The 5,647-nt window shown below is 47.1% G+C and overlaps 1 pseudogene across 1 annotated transcript; it reads left to right on the top strand.

The window, feature by feature from the left end:
• Nucleotides 1-751: 751 nt before the first annotated feature.
• On the top strand, nucleotides 752-2,745 carry LOC125523778 (F-box protein At2g23160-like; annotated as a pseudogene). The gene is made up of 2 exons (XR_015610711.1): nucleotides 752-831; nucleotides 919-2,745. The product of XR_015610711.1 is annotated as an F-box protein At2g23160-like (transcript).
• The last annotated feature ends 2,902 nt before the right edge of the window (nucleotides 2,746-5,647 follow it).

Raw genomic sequence — 5,647 nt, 5'->3', positions numbered from 1 at the left:
ATTACTACGTTCCCCAACACGGGCTTCTTCGGGGCACCGACCATGGAGGAGGGAGTGGAGGGGGAGCGTGGGAGGTTTTTGGGAATGAGGGGGAAAGTGGGTGTGTTTGTGTCCCCCATGGTTGGGCCAGGAGAGGACAAGGGCGCGCATCCCGCCCGTCCGCGCACTGTCCTTTTTGACGCAAACGCGGCTCAAATTTGGGGGCCGTGTTTTGTCCCTGTTACGCGGCCGGACCATTTAGGATCACGCGCTGGAGTTGGCCTGAGTACCATATGTATGTAGCTAACACATTGTTGTATGCAATATTCTGATATGCTTTTGTTTGGGTGAAATAAACTTTTGATCACTGCTCTCTTTGGAAGTTCTCTAAGTGAAAAGGAGTTACATGAGAACAGAAGACATTATTTGGAAAATAAGACATGGATAGGGACTCCCAAAGACAGGAGCTATAGTTGGTGGAGGCAAGTGAGAAGGTGGCGATGGACTAGGTTTTTTCTCTTAGTTTGTGGTGGCATTGAAATTATTTTCTTTTGATAAATGGTTGGAGTACTTCTATATATGTTGCTCTTCATTGATTAAAAACGGCACAAAAAGGCGCACGTTTCTTTCTAGTCATGTTTAGAAAAGGGTAAATTATGAAAATTATGAATTCTTTACATACAGGTCATTTTTATGTTTGTATCTACGACTATCCAATCCAAGCATGCCAATTTCCTTTTTCTATGTTCAGCGTCCGTGCTGTTGTTCCCCAGTGTCCTCTGAGAAGTGAAGTGCCGCCGGTCGCATCCCCGTTCACCACCGGCACCCGTCGCTATCATTAGCCAAACCAAGGTACCTTTCCGACTCCCCACAGGACCACCACCACCACCGGGTTAATTTTTCTCAGCCAGATCCACAATTTTCTCTCTCCATTTGCAGATCTGGTTTGACCGTGTCCCGTGCCTAGCCCTTCCTCCTCCATGGAGGAGGCGGAGAAAGGGGAGATCTTGGAGTGGAACGCCAAGCCAAGCTCCATGGAGGAGGCGGAGATCTTCGAGAGGAACACCAAGCCGAGGTTGGACGACCATCCGCAGGCGACGGCGGCAGGGGCGACCAGCCTGCTCAATGTCGACCTCATCCTGGAGATCCTCTCCCGCCTCCCAGCCAGATCCGTCCACCATTTCAAGTGCGTCTCAGTGCTCTGGCACGACCTCATCGCCGACCCCGCCAACCACAAGAAGCTGCCCCAGACCCTTGCTGGCTTCCTCTACACGTCCTTCTGCAGGAACGGGTATCGCCACCACTGCACCGGTTTCTCCGGCGGCACAGCCTCCTTTGACCCTTGCCTCCCTTACCTGTATCCTAACAAGGATGAGGGCATCACCTAGGTGGATGCTTGCAATGGCCTCCTTTTCTACCGCCATTACAACAGCAACAGGCATGATTACCATTTTGTTGTGTGCAATCCCGCCACCGGGAGGTGGGTGGAGGTGCCACTTCAACCTCAAAAGCCGGAGCCAATGAACAGACTTAACCATACCGCAGGCCTAGCTTTCGATCCAGCAGTCTCGTCCCATTTCCATGTTCTTTGTTTCGAGCGGACCTTTCCGAAAAATTTGATCGCAGGAGTGAACATCTACTCGTCTCGCACAGGAGCCTGGATTCATAGAGACAGTGGGATAGTTTAGAAAGCTACCCTGTTCAGGAGTAAATGTGTCTTTGTTGGTGGTATGTTGTACATCATGGGTAACGTGGTGGACATCAACGGTGAGTATGTGCTGGTGGGGGTGGACATGGAGGGGAAAGTGTGGAAGACTATCCGTGTGCCGTACGGTTCAAAATTTGGTACTATTGGATTGTCGCAGGGGTGCTTACACTATGCTATAGCTTCTGTCAATAATAACAATGAAATCCTAGTTTCTGAGATAGCACTCTGGTGCCTCAAGGATTGGGACAGTTAACAATGGGTCCTGAAGCATACTGCCAGCATCGATATGCTTATGAGCATGACTGGGGAGAAGTACAGGGTGGTTGAGATTCATCCAGATTGCGACACAATTTTCCTGGCTCATTGTGGAGGTGATACCTTGATATCATATGACATGTCACATGTGGCATCAGAAAGTTGGCTGTATCATTAATCTTGAGAAAAACAGTGTGCACAAATTTCTACCCTATGTTCCTCTGTTCTCAGAGCCATTAGCAGATGCTGAGGGGTAGTAGCTTTACCTTCAAACCACCCCTGTGTTTCCTCCCAAAAACTGGCTCTTCTTTCGTCTGAAAAAATTGTCTGTGTACCTCTGAATCTGCTTCAATCATGGCCGCCCACATTGCTGGTGCTTATACTTCTGCTTGCTTGATTTACAGTTCAGACATCAGAGCAACGCTTGGTCAACCTACAGATTAAGCATCATTTCATTTTCAAAGAAAGTTGTTACCCTTGTTCTTGTTTGCCCAGCACTGGCTGTTATTTGGGACATGTCTTAGTTTGATGGGGTTAAACTGTACTGTGATAGGCCCTGTTATCCATAACAATCAGTTATTATTGTTATCCGAAATCTTAGTGCATATTGTCAACCTGCTAGTGTACTAAAAGGTTCAGTGGGACTTGTTACTGGTGTGATCTCTAGTTGACTTTATGCATTTGATATTTAGTTACTGATGTGATCTCTAGTTGAATTTATGCATTTGGTATTTTGCAAAGCACTTCCTTTGTGAAATTCTTTATTTGGTTTTGCCGTAGCTAATGATTCAGTAAAGCTTTGGATCTGCTGACCACAGAGGAATTGTATATTTGTATTAATATCTGAAAGTGAAATATAATAGTAAGCTTTGATGAAAAAAAAAGTGCCAGGTGTATGCGTGTTTGGTCCATCATATAAGCTTGCGCTTAACGTAGGATTTTGTTGGCAGGTGCCAGTACGGGGGCATTTGCTGTGCTAGAAATGTAATGGCCATGAACATATAGGCTTGTCTATTATTGGTTTAGACGCTTCGCATTATCCGCTCTTAACTGAAGCCTGGGTAATACGGCCGATGTGCCTTGTGGCTGTACGCGTTGAAACCGTACCTGGCAAGGCAGAAAAACCACCGTGTACATTGTCAGACTCCCAGATTCTGTCAAAAAAATGCAAATCCTAATGTCAATATCTTGCTCTGCGCTAAGCCGCCGAATCCCATGAAAACCTGCAAGGTGGAAAATCATCTTTAGGAAAAGCAAAAGAAATTAGCATATTGCCTGTGTTTCATGATTCGGTAAAGAGGCAAGAAAACAGCGTGAAGCAATGGGCCATGTGGAGAGTATGAAGACAAGAGGCAACGGATTGTTCACCCCTTACTTAGAGAGGAGGAACCGCATACTCTTGTAGTATTATCTCCATTTCTGCTATAATTTCAGGTGCAGTAGCAGCATAGAAGAAGTAGATCAGAGTATTTCAGAGGTTTCAGTCCAAGTTTCTGTTTCTGAGGCTGCTCCTCTCTTGTGAAGGTACGAGCATACTACTTGTAGTATACTATGTATTAACGGAGAGGTGGGTTCCTTCTTCCAAAACAAATGTCGTCTGCGCCAAGGTGATCCCATCTCCCCTTCTTCGACATGGTGGCATACTCGTTTTCTGCCATCTTAGACAAGGTTAGGGCTGCCAGCCACCTTAAAGAGGTCGTCCCTCATCCTATCCCTGGAGATGTGACTATCTCAAATACGCTGACGACTTGGTGGTTTTCTTTCAATCGGATTCTCTAAGCATAGCCACGGTCAAGATTCTGCTCATCTGCTTTGTGGCGATGTTAGGGTTAAAAACCAACTACTCAAAAAGTGGAGCGATTTCCATTGGAAGGACAAGGAAGCGGGTCAATGGATAGCGGATCTCCTAAAGTGTTCTAAGGGTTCTTTTCCCATTAGCTACCTTGGGCAACCATGCGCTAACAAAATCACTGCGGAGTCGGAGTGGGATCCTACCGGGGAGAAGACTGTTGAAATATGTGATCTGTGGCAAGTGAAGCTCATGTCTTCTGCGCCTCGTCCTACGCTGACTAACGCGTGTCTCTACGATTCCTACCTTTGTCATGGGCTTGTTTAGAAGGGGTACAGTCTGAATTTGGGAAAGTGCGGGCTAGATTTTTCTAGGAAGTCGATCCCAAAAATGCAAATATTGAATAAATAGCATAAAACTATTACTCTACATGCTAGGGTTTTAAAAAACTATCAGTTTTTAATTTTTCTAAGATAACTACCAAATGGGTGGTCGGTTGTTTAAAAAAACTCAAAACATCTAGTGCTTTACAATTGATCGTGATTATGACAATTGGGACCCGCATGTAAGAAAACTGATTGTTTGACCGTCTGTTTGACCGTTAAGTGACATGTGGGGTCCACATGTCAGCTCTCTTCCTCGTTCTCTTTACTCCTCCTGCCTCTCTTCTTCCCCAGGAGGTCGATGGAGCGCCGACCGCCGCTCCTTCCCTCAACGCCGGTCGCCTCCTTCCCCAGCGTCGGTCGCCCCTCCTTCCACCTCGTCGGTGTCGACCGGCCGCTCCTCCGCCTCCACTATTGCCCCCTCCCCCTGGAACCTCTTCTCCTCATCGTGGTATCTTCTCCCCTAACACGCCGCCAGCCTCGGCCTGTAGCCATGGCGTCTCATGTGCCGCCCTCCACGGAGCCATGACGCCACCGGCCAAAGGCGCTGCCCTGCCGACATGGATGGTCCCAACGAAAGGGAGCTCCACGACGGCGCCTGCGAAGGAAGGGAGCTCCACGGCGGCGCCATGGCTGCTGGTCGTGACGAAAGAGAGCTCCACAGCGGCACCATGGCTACTGGCCGGCGACCCTCACGGCCGCTGCTGGCGCATGACCACGGGAGGTCCTGATTGCTTTTTTCAAAAGTTTGCAGGGACCCGATTGTGTTTTTGAAAAGTTTGCAGGGACCCGATGGCATTTTTGAAAAGTTTCAAGACACTGACATGTGGGGCCCACATGTCAGTTAACGGTCAAATAGACGGATCATTTAGGTGCGGGCCCGACCTGTCATAAACTTGCTTAATTTTTCAACAACAAAGATTTTGGGGTTTTTTAAACAGTCGACTACCTACTGGAATTTTTTTGAAACCATAGCCTGTAAAGTAGTAGTTTTATGCTATTTACTTGCATATACCATATGGTCAGATAGGCATGCATAAAATAAAGGAGGCCTTGGGATTCTGAATTCTAGAAAGATGAACCTCGCACTTATTACCAAATGGATTTGGAAAATCTCACTGGACGACGACTGCCTTTGGGCGCGGTTACTTAAAGCCAAATATTTCCGCAGCTCTTATTTCTTTGCTTGTAACACCAAAGGGGAACCGTCTTGACACCAAATTCTTGTTGGCCAAATGGATTCTAGACAAACCTCTATACGCATCCTTTCTTTTTTTGCACAATCTTTACGCATCCTTTCCCTCTCTGTTTGTCATCAGGGCAGATCCCCACATTCTGGTTAGTGATGTGTTTGTATCCGGTAGTTTCAACGTGGGTTTTCTTGGATCGCTCACGATGAATGAAACAATTGATTGGGAAGCTCTTATGAATCTTTTACAACCTGTAACTACCAACACTAGTACAGTACCGGGCAATAGCACCGGTTTGTAAGGCCCTTTAGTGCCGGTTTGGTAACCGGTGCTAAAGTGTAGG

This window comes from Triticum urartu, chromosome 7A (assembly GCF_056163025.1).
Source record: "Triticum urartu cultivar PI428250 chromosome 7A, HENAU_Tu73, whole genome shotgun sequence".
Classification (NCBI taxonomy): domain Eukaryota; kingdom Viridiplantae; phylum Streptophyta; class Magnoliopsida; order Poales; family Poaceae; genus Triticum; species Triticum urartu.
This window is presented reverse-complemented; position numbering and strand designations above follow the sequence as displayed.